This window comes from Nyctibius grandis, chromosome 1 (genome assembly GCF_013368605.1).
Source record: "Nyctibius grandis isolate bNycGra1 chromosome 1, bNycGra1.pri, whole genome shotgun sequence".
Lineage (NCBI taxonomy): Eukaryota > Metazoa > Chordata > Aves > Nyctibiiformes > Nyctibiidae > Nyctibius > Nyctibius grandis.
Window position 1 is genome coordinate 72,417,213 of NC_090658.1, and position 23,204 is coordinate 72,440,416.

A 23,204-nucleotide genomic window follows, 5' to 3' on the forward strand; every position below is an offset into this window, starting at 1 on the left:
ACAGCTGGATGCATAAGACCATATTATACCAAACTGGCTTTGAAAGCTTTTTAAAAGATCTAGAAAATTTAGGCATTGATTTTTAACAAAGTTTTCCTACATTGTACCAAAAGGACTCTAGACCATATATTCTGAAATCCCTTTAAAGTGTTTTGAAAATCTCACTACAGGCAACCCATATTTACCTGAGCCTTTATCCAGCCATTTCCCTAGATCCACTCATAGCCGCATGACAAGGGCACCTGCACAGAGGTTTTCCATTTGTGCCTGATATTCTGAGAACTGGTCAGGTTCAGCTAAAGATAGGTATCAAACCTTGGTTTTTCAGTGCTTACACTACAAACTATGTCAAGCTTTTTATCATATTTATTTATAACAAATAAAGGGATTTGGAGGGTTAAAATGTTATTTCACTTTGAAACTGAAGTTGCCGTTCCTGAACCTAAAATCCCTTGGTTTTACTTTTGACATTTTTCTAATGTGACCTAGAATACTTAAGATCTATTTTTAAGACTATTTAAGCCATGTTATTACAGTAATCCAATTTACAAGGGGAACTTTAAACACCTAATAACTCGGGTGATGGCTTAGAATTGGTTTATTATCTTGCGTTATTATTAGATCTTTCCAAATGTCCTCTTAGTATAAGAACTGTATTTTGGAGTCATGCCAATATTCCCTCTAAAATATTTTTCTTAGAATATAATTTACTATTTCTCCTTTAATGATTAGTCTCTTGTCATTTATTTTATTATTTGGGCAGATGGTTTGATTTCTCAAAGAACCCTTATAACTAGTATTTTTAGCTTAATGATGAAAATAATTAGCAGATGTCTTTCATTTTCTTGGTTATAAGAAAGGTTTATTCAGAAGAATGAACCTGCAGTTATTGTCCCATGAAGCTAGTATTTATACTATAGATTTACATTCAGCAGCTCATTCTTCCAGCAGAAACTGGAATTCAGTGTGCTGATCACCTATGGTGCTTTGTTTATGTGAGGACACGCAAGGAAAGAAGAACACACCCAACCACCATATATATCACCATTAAAGATATTAGTGCCAAAATACAGTCTTGGACTTAGCTTGGTAATATTACGTGAAGGCCTTGACATCTTTCTAGCCCATCTGTGTGTCTTCTGAGGGAAAATCCAACCCGCGTATTCTTTCAGACTGATGTAGTGGTAGTAGAATCATAGAATCATAGAATGGTTTGGGTTGGAAGGGACCTTAAAGATCATCTAGTTCCAACCCCCCTGCCATGGGCAGGGACACCTTTCCACTAGACCAGGTTGCTCAAAGCCCCATCCAATCTGGCCTTAAACACTGCCAGGGAGGGGGCAGCCACAACTTCTCTGGGCAACCTGTGCCAGTGCCTCACCACCCTCACAGCAAAGAATTTCTTCCTAATATCTAACCTAAATCTACCCTCTTGCAGTTTAAAACCTTTCCCCCTCATCCTGTCATTACATGCCCTTGTAAAAAGTCCCTCTCCAGCTTTCCTGTAGGCCCCTTCAGGTACTGGAAGGCTGCTAGAAGGTCTTCCCGGAGCCTTCTGTTCTCCAGGGTGAACAACCCCAACTCTCTCCGCCTGTCTTCATAGGAGAGGTGCTCCAGCCCTCAGATCATCATAGTAGTACTTCTGAGGTAGTACGAGATGCTGCTCACCTTTCCTCACACAGTCGGTGTGTGCCATGTACAGGTGGAATTTCACATGTGGTGTTTGGTGTGGAGCACTTCAGACCCCTGTTCTGAATTAGACCCAACACAAACGCCTAGAAGAACTGCAGATGCCAACAAGTGAGATGGTTACTATATGGCAACAAGTTCTTCAGGGATGTGCGTGTTCCCACTGGGACTCTGAAAGAAAAATCCTGTCTGCAAAGGAGCAATCAGTGACCTTAGTGATGTTCAGTAGTGGAGAGCTGCTTCAAAGCAGCTGGGATCAACTTATTTTCTGCTGTGGGCATGCCTTGACAGAAACACGAAGCATCCCACTTAGAGCCACAATAGGGTTTGTCTTCCCTTTCTTTATCATAAACTGCTGTTTCTTTGATTTATTTTAATTTTTCCCTCCTTGTAGCAAAATCAATGTCACTTGAAAAACAGATTTTATATCTGTAAGGCTTGCTGAGAAACTTTTCATGTTGTAGCTCTGTGCAGTTTCTATATTTTTAGACATCTGGAGGATTAGGAAAAAATCCTAGTGTACTTTAATAATATTCAAGCCAAGCCTTTCTTTCTTTATATTATATTGTACATATTGTTGAATGTTTCAGATAGAAAATAATATGAGATTAAATCCTAAAGAAACTTCTAAGGAAACCGATTGCTGTCACAGGAAACAACCCAGTGAGCAAAATACTGTTGATGACTATTTTTGAATTCCATTTGAGAAATTTATGAAGAAGATTATGTTTTACTGCAGTGCCTAAAAGCCAGGGAATGAATTCAGTGGCCCAGATCCTTGCTAGTCCTGTGACGGTGTTCCATGTTCCACCTGACACCTGAAATTCTTAAGATAAACAGGATATAAATAAAGTAAAAATGAAACAAAAGCAAAACACAAGACTTTTAAGATTATTTTGCTCCCTGTGCGGTGCCCCCGCTGTAGCGGTCACTGGCGATGCCAGCCAGGAGAGGAAGGGGACTGCACCAAGGGAGCAGCAGGACCACCATCCTTCTCCATTGGCCACCTCACCGGATGGCCACGCAGCAAACCTCCTGCCAACTGCCTTTCCCTGAGCAGGTAGGGCTGTGCTGAGCTGGGTTTTCATAGCATCTGAGCAGCCACAGTACTGGACGTAGCAAGAGGCTCAGGCTGCCTTTTAAGCTGGAGGCATAGTCTTGCCTCAGTAAAGGCATCTGAACTCTCCTTTCTTCTAGAGAGCTGGCTTTACAAAGCTGACATTTTGCCCTCCTTAAAAGCATCGTCATAAGAGATGCAGAATAAATGAATATTCCTTGTAAAAAAAAAGATTCTTAGAGGGCTATAAATAAGATGACAGAGCTAAATAGAAGAAGAGGCCTTATCTGAAGGTAAAAGGCATTTTTCAAAAAGTGGAAGTTATGTGCAAACAAGGGAGCTTACACAGATCATAAGCCCAGACAAATTAGGCTTACAACTATAAACAAAAATTTCGAAGAACGATTTGCTAAAGGCAGGTATAAAAGTTACTAATAAAACCTTAGACGACAAGAACTAGGAAGCTTTGCAGAGATGAGAGATGATTTTGGAGTAGAAGGATCACAAAAAAAGGCCGTGGAAGAGGTGCTAATGCAACTCTCTGTTGCAGTGTTCACTACCAAAGAGCTTGGAGACATTCATATCCATACTCTTTCTTCACAAAAGTCAGGTCTGAATTCATTCACATTGAATGGTTGGAAGAATAAAAAAACAGCTCAGATAAGTAAAATGGATAATAAAATCAGCTGGCCTAAGTCCTATTCATACAGAAGTTCCTAGGGAGGTCAGATATTGAATAGCTGTTCCACTAACTGAAGCATAAACTTATCTTTCAGATGTTTTTTGAAGTCAGACAAATAGAAGATACCAAATCTAGAAAGGGCTCCAGAGGGTATTTGTATTTGAGGGAATCCACTTAAAAATATCCTCAAGAATAGTATCAGCTGGCACATGAATAACTCTGAACTAACGGGGAAGCATCAATCCACCTTTTGTGGAAGGAAGCCATGACTCCTCCCTATTTGCTGAAGGCTTCATCAAGCTCCTTCATATGTAAATGATCCAGTCTATATGGGAGTTTTAAATACCATTAATGCTTCTGTCAAGGTCTTTTAGGAAAGAGCTATGAAGACCTTTATAAAGAAACTCAACTATCTTGAGAGAAAAAGGATTAATAACTACTTAAAGGCCCATCACAGGATATTAAACAAAATGGTCCAGATGCAACCTCTGTCTCACAACTCAAGAAAAGAGGCACTGAATGAAATCCTCAGACAGTGGGTCTGAAACAAATAAAAGGAAGTACTTGTTCCACGTGGCACATTATTAAATGACACTTAGCCCACATAATCAGAGAATGATGTAGAAATAAAAATCATAAATGAGTAAAAAAGTGCAAATTATGGAAGAAATATCCATCAGGTGCAATTAAACACAAATATTCAGATTTCCAGTTCTTTATATGTGTGAGGCCTCTAATAAATGACCGAAAGCAACAAGGCTTATAATGGGCTACAGAAACAGAAAAGCAAAGTGCATCATCTGCATCTCAGCTCCCTGCAGCTTTAATGGCTGCAGTCTTGGTGCTTGCTTGGGGAAAGCTCAGACTCTGGAGACACTCAGAAATCTTCTTGGGGAGAATGTTAGTTGGAAAAGGTGCTTCAGTAGAAATGCCAGATTTTTATTTACTTATTTACCAGTATTCTTATTAAAATACTGACGGCATGAGCACTGCATGGAGCCCTTCCTAGTTTGCATAGCACAGTTACTCTAAATGGCAACATCTTTTTCTTGTTACCATCGTACTCTGATGTTGATCAAAACCAGGAGAGGGCCTCCAACATATTGGCCTCCAGCAACGGGCTTCTAAGTTAGTACGAAGCAAGAGTTAACTCCACAGAAGTTGAAAGCAAGTATGAAGCAAAAATCAAGCTTCTGACTCATGAGATAACTTGCATGCATCCAAATACATGCCAGCTTCCATATGCAGGCGTCCTTCATCTGTGATGGAACTAGATGATCTTTAAGGTCCATTCTAACCCAAAGCATTCTATGATGCTATGATGATTCTATGATACAGCATCAGCCTTCACATCTCGCTGCACCCTAGAGCAGAACTGACAGCCATATATGCGCTTTGAATTAAAGCACTCTAAGGAGAAGGGAGGAGATTACATTGCCTAGATCCATAAATGTCTACCAGAGGATCTGCAGCTGAACTGTGTGTTCGTATCAGAGTGACAAAGCCAGGGTTTGAACAGAGATGTTGCTTTTTCAGCCCAGAGTTGGCCCTGACAGGTTGCATGTGACATGTGCCCTGCAGATATCCAGCTCTTGCTTCCTACCCTTCCTCATCTCCAGGCTCTCACATACATTCATAAAAGGTTTAGAGCATTTAAATAGCCTGGTTACAAAATTGTATTGAAACATAGATACTGATGCAAATTGTACAGCCTGTTGGCACTGTATGAATCATGCCAGGCCTAGAATGAGTCTACATTAATTCCAAGTGTGCTCTATTTCCATTTCCAAACTAATTCTCTTTTGATATTCATATTGCGAGTTGCCTTCATTTAGATTATTTTCTTTCTTTTTGCAATTTTCCTTTGCATCTGTTAATGCTTTTGCCAAGTCTCTGTACACATAGCTAATTTCCAAAGCTTCCCTCATCCCGTTCTGTGTTTGATCTCCGGTTCTTCCAAAGGAATGTAAACAATGGCAATCAGAAATCTAGATAAAGAAAGAGGCATCTCTTGAGCTAGTTGTTACAAACAAATCCTTACTTGAAACAGAACCAAAAGAATCAGGAAAGGGTCCATTCCCACTGTAAAGTTGCTTTTTTGTGTCCCAGATACACACACAGTAGACTTGTGTCCTACCATTTTGGTCATCCTCACTTCTTTCATATGAAAAGCCTGTTGAAAAGCCTTTGAAGCCTGTTCCTGCTTTTTAAGGGAAATCGAGCTGTTCCCATGTCACCTCCATGGACAACACAGGCATGCACGCAGCCTCACCATCAGCGCATACACCATGCCATCAACAGCAGTCTTCTCTCCAAAGAATGGAGAAGAAGGAAGACAAGTCAGGCTGGTGATACTGCCACTGAGGAGGCTACTTGCTGTGATGGCTGGTGGGATGAGCGGCCATATTCAGATGATACATTTAAGAGTGTCTATAAAACATCTCTCATTAGGTGTTTGCATTTATCAAGTGAATCTGGTACCTGTGGAGATTAACAGGCAAAATACATGCAACCCTGCGCGCTGCAGTAGCTACCACAAAGTTACTACATTGTTGTTGTTTGATCCTTGCTACCAAAAATTACAAAAACACTTGTAACAAATATAGTTGTTCATAAATTCTCTGGAATAGCCTGCTGGGTGAAAAGTTCGTTAAAAGTCACATTCAATTAACAAATGACTGTCATCACCAGATGTGTATATCCTGAGGTACAGTTTAATATACTTCAGACACAGCCAAAATGACAGGCTAAATGGTGATCAATGCTTAGCTGACAATTTCACAAAGCATCACACTAAGTAAAGGAATATGTCTGAAACAGCCTAACCCACATAACTTAAGCTAACTGGGGTGAAAATATGAAACAAGGGAGAAAAGATAATGTCCAAAAAATAGAGAATTGCAATTGCAGTCATTCCCCAGGCTATGTTTCCATATTTTACCCAGCTGAGGAGGCAACAACCCCTTCCAGATCAATGAATAGACACAGCAACAGAGCTCTAAGTCCATTCCCCAAAAGACAACGAAGGCAAGGTAGAGTCTCAAATGTGGCTTGCTGGGCTTCTGAAGAGAAGCAGCATTGCATACAGGCTCAGAAGACCCAAAGTGGTGGTGTTCATGAGCCTTCATGATGTGGAACATCTTCCAGGCCTAACATACTACTGTGATGTTACAACTGAATTGATCAACAACAAGCAGCTGAGACTGTGTTTTTATTATATGAGTGCGCTGGCAACAACACTGAGTTAAGGAGTTGTTCTGTCCCCCACACCTACTTCACAGATGGTCAATTTTAGCTGCATGCAACGGTGCATCATCTCCTCAGTTGTCCTGTACTACTGGCTCTGGGGTCATGCTGTAAACTGGAGCAGGAAATGGGGCGCAGGGTGGGCCAGAGGCACTAATGAATATTGGCCAGAGTGGTATCATGAAAGCATGGTCTCTACTCAAGCTCTGCTATACTGCAACCATCTACATGTGCTTAACTTAATTGTTGGGTGGGTCCTCAAGAACTGGGTTGACTATGCAGAGCTGTGCATTACCAGATGGAGTGTGCTCAGACATTGCCCTTTGCTGGGGTGAAATGTCCAGTTTATGCATTAGCATTTAAAGAGAAGACGCTGATTCCTTTCATCATACAGCTCTAAGTTCGTAGTGCAACTGAAGCAGTGCAGAAAAGTTGCCAGGCCATTACCTGTCTCCTGATAGTTGAGTTTTGCAGCATGAGGCACAGGAAAGGTACAATGCAGGCACTGGAAAATTGCTGCCTGCTTGCTTTATAGCAGTGAAAAAAAACATGCAAATTGCTTTTGTTTTGTGAAATAGTTTCTTAACACTCTTTGGTGTGCATGATTTCGTCTTGTCTGCTCAGTGTCCCCAGGCCCTCTGGTGATAGAAATTATTTAGCAAATTAGCTCAGTTGGAAGACTTACAGTTCCTGATCTCTGGGGTATCAGATTTTCATCCAAACACACCTTCAATGCACCAGTTCCTTTTATATTTATCTTTTTATTCATTTTTCCTCATTCTATTGGAAAGATACAAGGAAGTCAGAAGACATTTACTTGTATGGCTGTCTGCAGGGTGTTTCTTTATGACTGAAGTCAGTTCAGCCTTGCAGAGCTGCTAGCACTGGCTGCTGCAGTAATGTCACTTACTGTATGAATTCCTGGGCTGAATGTTTTCACTTTGAGCTATATGTCCTCTGCACACCATAGCAGCTAGACAGAAGGACCATATAGGATGAGGATACCAACCAGTCCCAGCTGGAAATGTTGGGAAATTGTCCTACCAGGAGCAATCTTGTCAGATATCCAGAATAAGCTGTAATTACTGAGGAAAGGTGCTAAAAAGGCAGAGAACTGAGAAAAAAAAAAGTTTAATACAAAGAATAGTCTCCAGTTTTCTTGCTCCAAAAGGGACAAGTTCACTCTTGTCCCCTTCCATATTTCCCTCTTCCAAGGGGTTTGACCTGTCCCTCAAACCTGGCCGTGGAAAGCACGAGCCTGTCATGAGCACATGTTGCTCAAACCGCAGAAAGGCAAGTATCAGCAGGACATCCCTTCTGCCTGCACAGGAAGCACAGATGTGATACAGCACACAATATAGCACATGCTGTCTAACAGCAACCACAGTCAGCCAGTGCTCCCGGCATCAGATTAACTCCACCAGAAGTACAGACCGCTTGTATAGCATCACACGGCGAGTCAGTTGCAAAAAATAAGGCTGGAAGAGTTACAGTGCCTGATTCTCTCTGATAATCCCAAAATAACAAATTTGTTTATTTCTTCATCAAATGACTGGACACTGTGTTTTGTCATTCATTTATGTTATGGGTATACAGGCTACAGTGACATCTCTGTCAGGTCTTCTCATGGAATTTATAATGTATTTGATACTTCTGTAACTGTTTTCCAACATTATTCTCTCCCTTCTTCCTTTTTTTTTTTATTTTTTAAAGCAAAGCAAGTAATAACTTCTCTTTCAGCTATAAATCACCAGGGCTTTGGAGAACTGCTCTTTTCAGGGTGCCAGTCCCAGCTAAACGAATGCCACGTTACCAATGCCAAGTACCCAGCTTACCTTTGTCGTTTCCGAAAAGCCAGGTTCTTCCTCAGACTGTTGTTAACTAGGGAGCACTATTCAGTAAGCACTGCATAAAGGAGCTGGAGCTTATAAAAGGACATGAACCGGCCTCTCAGTGGCTGCAACAGCTAGAAGAGCAAACAAGCCCTGAGACGCATTAATGAGGAATGAAGCACAAATCAGTAGAGAGACAGAAGACTAGAGAAATAGCATTGTGGAGAATTATCTGCATGTCATCACAAGGTGATCAGAGAACTAAGATTATTACAGGCATCCAAGTACATGACGATCTATTAATTTGGCATTAGTTGTCATTTTAATTTGGTATCTGAGTAATCCGGACTAAAAAGTTCCAAATAAAGAAGACACAATGCAAGTAAATTTGGAATAAAAAAAAACAGAGAATAGAATGGACCTGAATCTGATTTCCCACTTCAGATGTAGAGAACATTAAGTTACGGATGATGTAAGCAGTAATAAACTTGCACTGTGTCTTTCTGGGGGATACACATTTCGTGGCTGGCTCAGAGAAGTCACCAGGGAGAGAGCACATGGATACAGAAAAGCAGCAAACACCAGTTCTGAAGAGGGGTGAAAGGACATTTTGTCTTAAAAAAAAAGCCAAGAGAAGATGTTTCATGAATGAACCTCTCAAAATGAATCAGCTCTTTGGAGTGGATCAAGTTAGCTTTACAAAACAGACTGTTTCTCTGTGTTCACCGTTCAGAAACCTTCAGTGAATCAGTGAATTAATTTCTTTTGGGAAGTTTCTCAAAAGTGCCTCACCAACATTAATGGCAAATTAATCTTTATAATTCAGCTGTCAAGCAGTGTGACCGATCACCTATAGTCTTATTCTTGCTCCCTCATTAAATGGTCTCTGCTTTAAAAAGACTTTTTCCCCTAAAAAATCCTCACCTAGTCACAAAATTAATCTCAAATTTAAGCAGCCTTGAAGATCAAAGTTCTTAATTTTGTGTTTATTAGTCTCAGCCAGAATTATAATTACCTGAAAATACTACAAAAGCAGAAGTTTTGTTCCTTAGAAAGCTTGGGGTGAGAACGTAACTAGGGCAACTAGGACGATGGATTTGAAGATACAGGCTGACCCTCTTAAATAACCTTGTACAAGACTCTCCGGGCTTCTGTAAAATGGGAATATTAATAATTCAGAAAATCATTAAGAGAATGATCACTGTGGATTTGGAGGTCCAAAACTTTATACCAGGTAATGAGACTGTAGGAGAAGAGATTAAAGATGGACATATGTGAGATTTGATCAATTCTGAGGCAGACAGTTTGAGCAAGAATCTATCTGACAGAAAGACTGTCAGTGAAGGGTTGGGAAGAGAGATGGGCTTTTAGGAAGCAGAACTGAAATATTTCTCCCCTGATGGTCATTAAAATGTGGACTCTCCAACCAAAACTACCAAAACAGTTGCAACAAAAAATCATTTTCAAATAAAAGTTGGATGGAGTGAGATGGTACCAATTAGAAATCATATCTTCATCCAGAGCCAATGAATGGGTGTATCTCCAGTTTATTCCTATGTTATTAGGATGTCACAGCAGCACCTCTGTTTGCAGACTTTCCATGATTGTGAGAACAGCTGTAATGATTCACACAAAGGTTCGATGACTACAGAAATGGTGCATGTGGTCTTTCCATAATTCAAACTTACTATGATGTTCCTGACACAATGATTTAGCAACAGTAAAGAGCTTGGTCATTGTAGAATGCAAAATTTTCAGATCATCACTACGTAGAAGACACACAGCCTGAGTTTTTTTCCACTCTTATAATCCCTGAAAGATATGTTTCCTCTAATTGTCCATTAGAAAACATTGTTTCCTTGTCAGAGTTCTACACGTACCATGGGACAGTTCATAATATGCAGAGATGGCTTGTCTTCTAAATTAATAAACCAAATGATTTGGGGGGCTGTCACTGCAAAGTTCATTTTCTATGATGTTTAGATTTAATGCAATGTTTACGCACTTGAATGTGCTTCTAAATTTAATACAGCTGCTTCTTTAAGTAAGTCTTCACCTAGAAGACAAAGTGGTCCTTGCTATATGCAAAGTGCTAAATATTGACTTACATTGTTTGTTTTGGTTTCATGCAATACAACAGAATGTGAATTTCCTCTACTACACTACAGATGTGAAATATATAAGTATATAGCAAAAAGATGTTTGCCAACCAGAAAATCTGAATTTTTTTTTTAGTGGTGTGGGTTTTTTTTTTTGTTTAGTTAATTTAGGTCAATTCAACTTGATCATGAGAGAATAACATTAGGAACCAGAAAGTGAAAAGAACAAAAACCACAAATACTGCAAGAGCCTGGTACTGTAATGTTGAAATATGGGTTTGGGTGTAAACTAATGCTAATGCATCATTCACAGAATCATGGAACATCCCAGCTTGAAAGGGACCTCAAAAGATCATCTGGTCCAACCTTTAATTGGAAAGGGAATTTATCAATTACAGTCAGTTATGTGATGAATCCTTTTCTAATTTTCCATGAATGTTGATTTAGTGAGTCCCATGGAGTATAAATGTTAATGCTGGCAATATTAAATACACAAACAAAGCATAAAAAAGCAGAGATTTCAACCATCGCATCTTATGCTGTTGTCTTTTCAGCTTTCTTAAGATAAATTATATGACATCCTTAGCCTATACCTTTACTTTCACTGAAAATTTTCTAATTTTGTTGAAAAAATTGTAAATGGTGCAAAAAATATAAGTTTTGGGATATTTTGGGAGTTTTGGTTCTTGTTTGTTTGAGTTTGTTGGTTTTGGTTTTTTTTTTAATAGAAGCCTAAAGGTAAAGGAAGTCTGGTAGAAAGAAAAAATACTTTTCATTGAAACAGTGAAACATAGGGAAAAAACATTTTCCAAACTTTTTAGTTTTAATTAGGACCTATTAGAGTACAGCCCCACATCCAAAGCAAAAGTATGACAACATCTTATTCAGAAAAAAAGTAAATGCTGATGGCAAGATATAACTTCCACAGGGTTTTTCTCCATTTTAAGGAACTTTTAAGGATGTTAAAATGCATATGAACCTTTTAATTATTTTGCTCTTAAGCATTAACTGGATAACCAGGTAGTGCTACAAATATCAGGAGTTGAAACTAAAATAGATGATACCAAACATAAACAGTAAAAACTAGGTGAAACTAGATTAGGCTGTGTTGTTCCAACACATATTTTTGTTGTAGGTGGTTCTCCTCCATATTCATTATATTCCTATTTCATCTAGGTTTTCTTTCCCTCCTAGATCACACAGTGCCGATTAAGGAGGCATTGCTGCCCTAAGACTCCCTTCCACAAAATCCCGGTGAGATGGTCACTGATGTGCCAGTGTAGGAGTACAAAGGATCTATAGTTTGCTCCCTTCTTTTCATTCACCAGGGCATGAAAGTTTCTGGGACTGACCTTTTTCTTTTACGGCAGTCAACTTCAAAAACACTTTTTCTGCTAATGGCATATTGAGTCTTGACACAAGAATACCAGAGTGATCTATAAAATAGTTCCCAGTTTCCTCAGCTTGACTATCTGTGGCCCTTTCTTTAGCAAGATGTGTGTAAACACTTGTAAAAACATGGGTTTCAGCAAGAATCATCATCTATACTGCTTGGATATGAAAATACCTGCTGCTAAATGGAATGCTAGGGACATTACCTGGGGTCCAGAATGGCATCTGTCACTAGCTAAACCAATAAGGATAAAAATATAACACTGTAAATTCAATTTATAAGCATGGTAGAAAAATATCCATCACGGGCTTAATGTATTTCTTTTGTGTTGCTTAATGTCTATATTTTATATGCAAAGATATGCTGCATATTTATGGGCCAAAACCACGTCACACATGCTGGGACACCAGAATGCACCTGCTTGGATGCACAAGTCCGGATTCACCCCAACTGATCACACTCTGCAGGCTGCTCTCCACTTTCATTCTTCATCGTCTGGATTAGGATATACATGCACAAAGGAGATTGTCCGCCTCCTGAAACATGTCTCCCATTGTGAGGCTTGGAGTCCTGTCACCAAGATGCCAGAGTCAAAGCCTGCTCCACGCAGACTCAATGAGAAAAACAGCAGCGGGTTAACTATCATCCACTTGCTGACTGTGTAGGGCAGCTTGGGGAACCAGATGTTTATCTAGGGCACGTCATTTAAGAAAGCATTAAGAAAGCTTTAGAGTGGCCTTCAATTTGGAATGTTGCAAGAGATAGATGAGGGCATTTCTGGGTTTCTAATTTACCCAGTATGATGGACACTGGATAGTGACATTTAATCCACCCCCAGCACCACTTGGACCAGCGCTACTTGGACCTTTCTCTTTCACCATCCACATCGCCCTGAAACCACCACTGACCTCCTTCAGACCTGTTATATCATCTGCCTCACTTGACACACTCTGTCACAGATTTTACCACCCTGGAAAGAAGAAAAATTACATTTCATTCTTTTTCTTGGAGCATTGAAATTGAAATCTGCCTCTGTTGTTGACTAGCCTGGAGCTGGCTCTTCTTACCTGGATATCAGGTGGGTAGAGAAGAACAACATTTTTGTACCCAGGCTCTGAGTCACTGCTCAGAGCTGGCAGAAAATCTCATTGTCTTTTTTACGAGACCTTACATGCCCATCTGAAATAGGTTTACTAAGTGGAGACAGGCAAATGCTCTTTGCAAGTTGGTCAGCTTTCGCCAGATTACTTTGCCCAGAAACAAAGCTGGTCTGGGGCATTCCAGAAACGGTGGGAGGCTGCTGAAAACCATAGTGCCAATCCCCACCAGGAGACAGCACAACCCAGGCCTGACTGTCCTTGCTTTAGCCTTAGAGTCAAAATAGGAGTTAATCTAGTTCAGCACTGAAAGGTTCATGTCAGGGTAGGTGTCAAACACTCTGGTTGCTCAGGACAAGCTGCGGTAAGATGTAAGACGAGAGTGCAATGAGGAGCTGGCAGAAGCTGTCCTGACCGTGCTGCTGACTACTGCAGGTTCTGGAGAGACAGAGGAGCTGGGAGCCACTGCAGGCTAGAGCTCTGACAGCCCAGAGAAGGAGGCAGGTCATGTAGTATTTCCTTTAAATGAACACTTTTTCTCTATGGTTGCCACGCATTGCCTGTAGCACATGTCACTGAAGACAAAGGTTTTCTAGGATAGAAGTTAAGCTGCCATGAAAGTCAAGAGACAAGATAAGAAAAATATTTTTCAGTGTGGATCTGAAAAGATACCCAAGAAAAATAACTTACTTATATAAAATATAGAGAACATATCATGCAAATTTGCCATAATAATATGCTGGGAAAGTCTGGAAAACCTAAGAAAGCAAACCTAGATCAGGCAATATTTAAGTAATAGATCATCAGTGACTTATAATATCAATGTTTGTAATTCACTTACGTGAGACAGATGAAATAGTGAAAATCCAGTCGCACTAGTATGAAAAAAGTACAAAATCTTGTGTTAGTAGAGAAAAAAAAAGTTACAGTGATTCCTTTTCCTGCCTTAGGTTACAGTAAACCAATCTGCAACTCGGATCAGGAAGAAATCAAGAAGCTACTAGTAATGAACAAGATGTATTGCCACATTCGTGGCAGTAGACTAGATAGACCCCTCCTAAACTCTTGCATGGTTAAATAACCCCCTCTCTTGTTTTCGGACATCAGAATTTTTATATACGGGAAATGGATCCTGTGGGGGGCATGCTGAATTCATAGCAGACTATATTATCATTGTATGATATTTGACCAGTGTCCCTCCTTGTCATAAAGGCTTCAAGAAGAAAAAGAATCATTTGTCATAGTTAGAGAAACAAATACAGATAAAATGACAGTCTAAAGACAAAACAGTTAAAAAAATGGGAAAGCAAAGTGTTAGTGCCACTAAACAAATGCCTCCTTCTTGCTAAGTTGTATCTTTGAACCACGTAGATTGGCCAGAATATTACCCAGTAGACCTCAGTCAAGAAATACAGTTTATTTGTATTGAAGTAAATACCTCAAACACATTTACCTTTAATACCTGCTAGTACTTACATCTTTCTTGATAATGTCTCATGGGTCAATGCTTGACCATCAAAAGTGGTTATAGCTCATGATTTAGGACCTGAGACGCCATCATCCTTGTGAGCTTGCTGGTCGGATGACTGGGAGTGGGGCATGCCATCGAGATCCAGGCTTCATGGAGTGGTCAGGTTATATACCAGACCCACACATCCATCAACTGGGCTTTTGTTGTCTGCAAACCAAAAAGGGTTCTGCTCTGGTCTCTCATCTGCTCTGGTCCCTCAACTGCATTTAAAACACTTTGAAATAAGTTGTGACTCTGTTGATAGAAACTCCCTATTAAATAAATGAAGAAAATTACTGAGATTCCTGTGTTTTTAATTACAAAGAACTTCCACATGCAGTGTACTGAACGAAATGTATGCAACAAAACCTGGCTGTGCTTGGGTAATTTCATACGCTGTCATGGTTTAAAGCTGGGCCAGCTATTAAACCCATGGCAGATGCTCTCTATTAACCCTCTCCCACCCACCCCCGAAGGGGAAGGAAAAGAGAAAAGGGAGAGAGACTTATGGGCTGCAAAGTTAAAACTGTTTTAATAAAATATAATAATGAAAAAGTGTATAATAATAATAATGGAAATAATCAAATATATACAAATATATACAAAACCAAGACTGAGCTCCCCCGATGTTGGTCATGTCACTGGTGCTGCAGGGCAGGCTCTGGGAAGGCCCAGACCGGACTCAGCAGCAGATGGGAACTGGATTCAGGAACCCACGGATTGGGATCGAGGGCAGGAAAAAAACGGACAGAGTCCTCTTTGGATGCTGGCCATAGAAGAAGAGAGCGAGACCCTCATGATCCCCCCGCTTTATACTGAGAATGACGTGTATGGGATGGAATACCTTCGCTGGTCAATTTTGGGTCACCTGCCCTGTCCGCTCCTCCCTGCCAGGTAACGACCCCCCTTTGGCTCTTCACTTGTAAGCAGTGAGGAATTTAGCAGTGACCTTGGTTTCTCTAAGACTAAGTACAGCAAGAGCCTTTCTGCATAACATCCCTACCAGTGCCTCAGTGATAACTACAAACTTTGAGCGTTATCAGTCCTGGAAGCAGACACTGTCTGCAAAACACGCAGTTAGTCTCAGAAAGTGCAGTTACTTAGAAGAGACTTAGCTGAAAGTAACAATCACTGAAAGGAAAATTGGTTCTGTTTTAGGCCAAACCAGGACATATGCATAAAGAGGAAATCACTGCTGAACATATACCAAAGCAGTCACAGAAATACCAGTGCTTCTGAACACTTCCTCTAGCCCATGGCTGTTCCATCATTATTACAAAGCAACTGCTCCAACACCATTACTCCAGTGCAGAATACCATGAACGATGAAGCTCAGATTTAGCAGTGAAAAAACACTGTTCTTCAAACCAACCTGTCAAGCCAGAGAAGAAAAATAGCAGAAGGATGTTTTTGTTGCTCAGTGTGGTTTTTTCTTTCATGGCATTAAATCAGTTTAACTTGGGTTTCTTCAAAATAAGTTGCCCATCACAAATAAGCAATTGTTAAAAATTAATTCTGGCTCTAAGCATTCTCTCAAGGATTTTTTTATAAATAGGGACCTAAAATTAGGCATGAAAAGGTGGAAAGAGACCTGGGGGTGCTGGTCGACAGACGGCTAAACATGAGCCAGCAGTGTGCCCAGGTGGCCAAGAAGGCCAATGGCATCCTGGCCTCTATTAGGAATAGTGTAGCCAGCTGGTCTAGGGAAGTGATTGTCCCTCTCTACTTGGCACTGCTGAGGTCGCATCTTGAGTACTGTGTTCAGTTCTGGGCCCCGCACTTCAAGAAATATGTTGAGGTGTTGGAGCGAGTCCAGAGGAGGGCGACCAAGCTGGTGAAGGGTCTGGAGGGTCTGACCTACGAGGAACGGCTGAGGGAGCTGGGGTTGTTTAGCCTGGAGAAGAGGAGGCTCGGAGGTGACCTTATTGCAGTCTACAACTACCTGAAGGGAGGTTGTAGTGAAGTGGGAGTTGGCCTCTTCTCCCAGGCAACTAGTGATAGGACAAGAGGACACAGCCTCAAGCTTCTCCAGGGGAGGTTCAGGTTGGACATTAGGAAGAATTTCTTTACAGAAAGGGTTATTAGACATTACACAGAATCACAGAATCACAGAATGTTAGGGATTGGAAGGGACCTCGAAAGATCATCTAGTCCAATCCCCCTGCCGGGGCAGGATTGCCTAGACCATATCACACAGGAACGCGTCCAGGCGGGTTTTGAATGTCTCCAGAGAAGGAGACTCCACAACCTCTCTGGGCAGCCTGTTCCAGTGTTCGGTCACCCTCACCGTAAAGAAGTTTTTCCTCATATTTAAGTGGAACCTCCTGTGTTCCAGCTTGCACCCATTGCCCCTTGTCCTGTCAAGGGATGTCACTGAGAAGAGCCTGGCTTCATCCTCATGACACTTGCCCTTTACATATTTATAAACATTAATGAGGTCACCCCTCAGTCTCCTCTTCTCCAAGCTAGAGACCCAGTTCCCTCAGCCTCTCCTCATAAGGGAGATGTTCCACTCCCTTAATCATCTTCGTGGCTCTGCGCTGGACTCTCTCTAGCAGTTCCCTGTCCTTCTTGAACTGAGGGGCCCAGAACTGGACACAATATTCCAGATGCGGCCTCACCAGGGCAGAGTAGAGGGGGAGGAGAACCTCTCTCGACCTGCTGACCACACCTCTTCTAATACACCCCAGGATGCCGTTGGCCTTCTTGGCCACAAGGGCACATTGCTGGCTCATGGTCATCCTGTTATCCACTAGGACCCCCAGGTCCCTTTCCCCTACGCTGGTCTCCAACAGGTCTGTTCCCAACTTGTACTCATACATGGGGTTGTTCTTGCCCAGATGCAGGACTCTACACTTGCCCTTGTTATATTTCATTAAGTTTCTCCCCGCCCAACTCTCCAGCCTGTCCAGGTCTCTCTGAATGCCTGCGCAGCCTTCCATTGTGTCAGCCACTCCTCCCAGTTTTGTGTCATCAGCGAACTTGCTGACAGTGCACTCTATTCCCTCATCCAAGTCATTAATGAATATATTGAATAGTACTGGTCCCAGTACCGACCCTTGAGAGGCAACCTATATCAGAGGTCCCACCACAGTCAGAAAAACCTGACGGGCGTATAGCTACCTCCTCCACAAGGAAGAAGAGAAGAGTTTTAGTGGTTGGAGACTCCTTCCTAAAGGGATCTGAGGGCCCAATATGCAGAGCTGACCCCCATCACAGGGAGGTCTGCAGCCTGCCTGGAGCCCGAATCAGGGATATCACCAGGCAACTCCCCAACCTGGTGAAGGCCACAGACTACTACCCCCTGCTGATCTTCCAGACAGGTGGGGAAGAAGCTGCATCCCGTAGTCTGAGGGGGATGAAGAAAGACTACAAGGCCCTAGGACGGTTGGTGAAAGAGTCTGGGGCACAAGTTGTTTTCTCCTCCCTCCTTCCATTTTCAGGTGATGACGTGGGATGGAATAGTAGGATTCTCTCTATTAACGCCTGGCTACGAGACTGGTGCTACAGGCAGGGCTTTGGGTTCTTTGATAATGGCTGGTTTTATAAGACAACAGGCATGACAGTGATACATGGGAAAGGTTTATGTCGTAGGGGCAAAAGGGTTCTGGGACAGGAATTAGCAGGGCTCATTCGGAGAGCTTTAAACTAGATTCGAAGGGGGATGGGGTGGTAGCTGGGCTTGCACCACTGGGGCAATGCTCTAGTGTTGAGGTAGACCAGGAGGCCCCCCATCCCCCTGGGGTGAAATCAGGAGGTGAATCTGGGATGAAATCGGTGTGCCCAGCTCGCTCCCTGAAATGCCTGTACACCAATGCACGCAGCATGGGGAATAAGCAGGAGGAGTTAGAAATCTGTGTTCGGTCGGGGGGCTATGATCTATTGGCAATTACAGAGACTTGGTGGGACGCCTCGCATGACTGGAATGTGGTCATGGATGGCTATGTCCTGTTCAGGAAAGACAGGCCGCTAAGGAGAGGTGGTGGAGTTGCTCTTTATGTGAGTGAGCAGCTAGAATGTATTGAGTTCTGTCCAGAGGCAGATCAGGAGCGAGTTGAGAGTTTGTGGGTGCGAATTAAGGGGCAGGCTGGCAGGGGTGATACTGTTGTGGGTGTCTATTACAGGCCACCGGATCAGGATGAGGAGGGTGATGAGGCCTTCTACAGGCAGCTGAGAGCAGTCTCTCAATTACAGGGCCTGGTGGTTGTGGGGGATTTCAACTACCCTGATATTTGCTGGGAGGCCTACTCAGCCAGCCATCCTCAGTCCAGGAGGTTCCTCCAGTGCATTGATGATAACTTTCTGATGCAAATGGTGGATGAGCCAACTAGGAGAGGAGCGCTGCTGGATCTGATCCTCACTAACAAGGAGGGTCTGGTTGAAGAGGTGAAGGTTGAGGGCAGCCTTGGTTGTAGCGACCATGAGATGGTAGAGTTCAGGATCTCATGTGGCAGGAACAGAATAGCTAGCAGAATCGCAACCCTGAACTTCAGGAGGGCCAACTTTGGCCTTTTCAGGCAATTGCTAGGGGAAATCCCATGGGACAGGGTACTAGAAGGTAAGGGGGCCCAAGATAGTTGGTTAGCGTTCAAGGACTGCTTCTTCCGAGCTCAAGATCATAGCATCCCAACAGGTAGGAAGTCAAGGAAGGGTACCAGGAGACCTGCATGGTTGAACAGGGAACTGCTGGGCAAACTCAAGTGGAAGAAGAGGGTGTACAGATCGTGGAAGGAGGGGCTGGCCACTTGGGAGGAATATAAGTCTGTTGTCAGAGGATGTAGGGAGGCAACTAGGAAAGCTAAGGCCTCCTTGGAATTAAACCTTGCAAGAGAGGTCAAGGACAACAGAAAGGGATTCTTCAAATACATTGCAGGTAAAGCCAACACTAGAGGCAATGTAGGCCCACTGATGAATGAGGTGGGGGTCCTGGAGACAGAGGATAAAAAGAAGGCGGAGTTACTGAATGCCTTCTTTGCCTCTGTCTATACTGTTGGAGGCTGTCCTGAGGAGCCCTGGACCCCTGCGGCCTCAGAAGAAGTCAGGATAGAGGAGGAATCTGTCTTGGTTGATGAGGGCTGGGTCAGGGACCAATTAAGCAACCTGGATGTCCATAAATCCATGGGCCCTGATGGGATGCACCCGCGGGTGCTGAGGGAGCTGGCGGAAGTCATTGCTAGGCCACTCTCCATCATCTTTGCTAAGTCGTGGGCAACAGGAGAGGTGCCTGAGGACTGGAGGAAAGCGAATGTCACTCCAGTCTTCAAAAAGGGCAGGAAGGAGGACCCGGGGAACTATAGACCGGTCAGCCTCACCTCCATCCCTGGAAAGGTGATGGAGCAACTTGTTCTTGGTGCTGTCTCTAGGCACATCAAGGATAGGGGGATCATTAGGGGCAGTCAACATGGCTTCACCAAGGGGAAGTCTTGCTCAACCAACTTGATAGCCTTTTATGAGGATGTTACCCAGTGGATAGATGATGGTAAAGCTGTGGATGTGGTCTATCTCGATTTCAGTAAAGCGTTTGACACGGTCTCCCACAGCATCCTCGCAGCTAAACTGAGGAAGTGTGGTCTGGATGATCGGGTAGTGAGGTGGATTGTGAACTGGCTGAAGGAAAGAAGCCAGAGAGTAGTGGTCAGCGGGACAGAGTCCAGTTGGAGGTCTGTGTGTAGCGGAGTTCCGCAAGGGTCGGTTCTGGGACCAGTTCTATTCAATATATTCATTAATGACTTGGATGAGGGATTAGAGTGCGCTGTCAGCAAGTTCGCTGATGACACAAAACTGGGAGGAGTGGCTGAGATGCCGGAAGGCTGCGCAGCCATTCAGAGAGACCTGGACAGGCTGGAGAGTTGGGCGGGGAGAAATTTAATGAAATATAACAAGGGCAAGTGTAGAGTCCTGCATCTGGGCAAGAACAACCCCATGTATGAGTACAAGTTGGGGACAGAGCTGTTGGAGAGCAGCGTAGGGGAAAGGGACCTGGGGGTCCTAGTGGACAACAGGATGACCATGAGCCAGCAGTGTGCCCTTGTGGCCAAGAAGGCCAATGGCATCCTGGGGTGTATTAGAAGGGGTGTGGTTAGCAGGTCGAGAGAGGTTCTCCTCCCCCTCTACTCTGCCCTGGTGAGGCCGCATCTGGAGTATTGTGTCCAGTTCTGGGCCCCTCAGTTCAAGAAGGACAGGGAACTGCTAGAGAGAGTCCAGCGCAGAGCCACGAAGATGATTAAGGGAGTGGAACATCTCCCTTATGAGGAGAGGCTGAGGGAGCTGGGTCTCTTTAGCTTAGAGAAGAGGAGACTGAGGGGTGACCTCATTAATGTTTATAAATATGTAAAGGGCAAGTGTCAAGAGGATGGAGCCAGGCTCTTCTCAGTGACATCCCTTGACAGGACAAGGGGCAATGGGTGCAAGCTGGAGCACAGGAGGTTCCACTTAAATTTGAGGAAAAACTTCTTTACTGTAAGGGTGACTGAACACTGGAACAGGCTGCCCAGAGAGGTTGTGGAGTCTCCTTCTCTGGAGACATTCAAAACCCGCCTGGACGCGTTCCTGTGTGATATGGTCTAGGCAATCCTGCCCCGGCAGGGGGATTGGACTAGATGATCTTTCGAGGTCCCTTCCAATCCCTAACATTCTGTGATTCTGTGTGATTCTGTGATTCTGTGATTCTGTGACTCCGCTAGACACAGGCCTCCAACTGGACTCTGTCCCATTGACCACCACTCTCTGGCTTCTTTCCTTCAGCCAGTTCACAATCCACCTCACTACCCGATCATCCAGACCACACTTCCTCAGTTTAGCTGCAAGGATGCTGTGGGAGACCGTGTCAAACGCTTTACTGAAATCGAGATAGACCACATCCACAGCTTTGCCATCATCTATCCACCATTGGAATGGGCTGCCCAGGGAGGTGGTGGAGTCACCATCTCTGGATGTGTTTAAGAAAAGACTGGACATGGCACTTAGTGCCATGGTCTAGTTGACAGGGTGGTGTCAGGGCAACGGTTGGACTCGATGATCCCAGAGGTCTCTTCCAACCTGGCTGATTCTGTGATTCTGTGATTCTATGACTTCTGGGTGGCCAGAATGGTCTGCTAGCTGGAGGTCCAGAGAATCAGCAAGTTCAGCTGAAGTTAGCAGGGCTGCAGAGGACATATTAATTTAGGCATTTGTCTCTGAAAACGTTGATTCTTTTTCTCGTTTAAAAACGGATTCCATATGAAGTCAAAGGATTCTGAAAATAAACACTGATTTACTTTCTTGAATGCATTGACCATAATATCCATAGTGTCTTTTACTATCAGGCTATACTTGCACACATGCAATTTGTTCCACTCCAAAAAACAGCAGTGAACTGTTCCACCTTGCCCAGAGACCATAGCGATAGCTTAACAGAGTGAGAGAGCAATTTGTCTGTTTAGTACACAGATATAAATCTTTTATTTGAGGGACAGGGCTGCTTGCTTCTACACCTGAACCTGCCGCTGACATATATATGGTCACTCTGGGAAAGAAGCTGTAGTGAGGGACAATGCTTACATTTATAAAAGTTGACTTGAATAGTTTTACTGTCTTACGTGAGTTTATACAGATGCAGAGCTCATGTTGTAGTCTGAACTTTCCTCATCTTCAGTACTTCAGTGCTTGTGGCTGTGCGAGTTACTAAAGCAAAGCCATGTCAAGCAGGCCTGTACTAATTCCACCTTTGCTTTCCCTGCACAAGGGCAGCTCTTGGGTTCAAGGATTATGGCCAACACATGTCCCTGCCCATCTCCTGGGGCTCTGCTGAGGAGGTCTCTCATCACAACTCATGCAACTGCAGGAACCGCCTTCCTTTCTCCAAAAATCTTCTAAAAAAAATAGGAATGATAGGTTTCCGCATTGCCCAATGGCTCAAATTTTCTAAGTTTGATGTCCTCCATAAAAGAAGCTATTGATGTGGAAATTATTGCTCTATTTTTAAATAAAATTATTGTTACATAAGGAAGAGATCTTTTCCCATTAAAAAGAGGAAAGTATAGATACTTTTTATTTATCAGTGTATAATTTTTACACTTAGCTAAGAATATTGGAAAGGCTGCACTAGGTCAGAGCAAAAGTCTTCTTGCCCACCTTTATGTCCCTGACAGAGGCCAACAGCAAATGCTTCAGGAAAGAGTGTAAGTAAAGGACAAGCAGGTGGTGACAGCTTTGTCATCCCGGTTCCTGCAATTACCATTTTAAGGATTTCCTGAATAGAGGTTGCAACTGGACAATTATGTTTAATAGCCCTTGATGGATCTTGCTAGTAGCTGTTAATCGAAAAGGGAGCCTCTTTTGTCATTTCATGACTGATTAGTTGCTTTGAAAGCTCTTAGTGAGGACCTCGTGTAAGGCTTCTTAGAAATCCAGGTACACTGTAGACGCCAAATCACCCTTATTCATATGCTCACTAACGTTCTGAAAGAATGCTATTAGGTTTGTGAGGCGTGTGTTCCCAGGAGGCCAAGCTGTGCAGGTGCTCCTGGAGCCTTTGGAAAAATTGGCATCACATTTGTTGCCCCCTGTCTTCTGGGACAGCTGCCAGAGCCAACTGAATAACAGCTACTGGTTCAGCAAT